Below are 1,426 nucleotides of genomic sequence, written 5' to 3' on the forward strand. Positions count from 1 at the left end.
TTCTACTTTTTTATAATATTATTTAAATACAAATATTTTTATAAATATTTTTAAATTTTTTATTTTAATCTTATAATTTTTTTTTAATAATTTAATTATATTAATAAATTTTGTTATATATAATTATATATGTTATTTTAATAAAAAAATTACATGATTAATTTAAAACATGTATTTTTTAATGATAATGTTTCACAAAAACATAATAGAAATTAGAACCTGAAAAGGAAAAGAAAGGCTAACCGCAATACCAATCTATTCTCATTAACTATCACAAACCTTTAATAACTACCTGTACTTTTAACAGTAATTAACAGTTAAATAGATTTTTTCATATAAGATAAGTTATTTGAAAATTGAGTTTAAATAATATAAGAATAAATAAATGATTCAATAAGTATATATATTGACCATTATTATATAACATATCTAACTGATGAGCTCTTCAATTTTGATTTGTTTTTAGTTTGAGCAACAAAGGGTTCGTGTTGCTTCCGCAGTTGAATGTTGCATGAAGCAATATGACATTTTACAAGAAGAGGTCTGCAAACTCATTCATAAGGAAATTGAACACTTTTGGAAGGATATAAACGAAGTATGCCTCATGATAAAGAATTTTCCAAATCCTGTGCTTGATTCTATTCTTAATTTGGCATACATAATTGAGTTTACATATGTAAATTTTGAGGATAAATATACACATGGAAAATTATTGAAAGTATTCATACCCTGACCCAACGCTAAGCCCCAAGTCTAAATGAGAGGCCCAATTCAAAGGATTGGCCCTCATTTGACACCGACCTTCCCTCAAGAAGTCGGTTCTTACCACGACTTGCTCTAAAGAAGTCGGGGACGAAGATTAGCTAGCAGATAACACTCATTCAAATAAGTAACTGCCCCTAAAATCTCTCAACCCACTTCCAGGAGCTATATCCTAACTTCCCTAAGATAAAGGGACGGTTATTCCCCATTAAAAGGTGGAACTACTCCAACGGTAGTTATTGGTTCACCACTATAAATACACTGACACCCCTCAGGTATCACTAAGTTCCAATACATTCTAAACCTGCTTAACCCCATGCTGACTTAGGCATCGGAGTATCTTTGCAGGTACCACCCCCTCCCTTCTTTCACATACACAACTCGAACAACGGCTCCCAGATGTAAACCAAGTCGGAGACCACCCTCCTCTAGCGCTTGGGCCTCACAAACAAGCCCAACCACCATCCGGTTCTAGGTAAGCCCCGGAACATTGGCGCCGTTGCCGGGGACCCGAGAGATCAACCTTCGATGGTGGACAATTCACCTAAAGATGGCCACGCCACGACTGATTCAGAACAAGAAAATCTGAACACCGGAAATAATAACGCGGACATGACCCTCCACCAAGGAGCGGACAACCAACACAGAGAAGGTACCTCTGGGT

This window comes from Arachis ipaensis, chromosome B08 (assembly GCF_000816755.2).
Source record: "Arachis ipaensis cultivar K30076 chromosome B08, Araip1.1, whole genome shotgun sequence".
Classification (NCBI taxonomy): domain Eukaryota; kingdom Viridiplantae; phylum Streptophyta; class Magnoliopsida; order Fabales; family Fabaceae; genus Arachis; species Arachis ipaensis.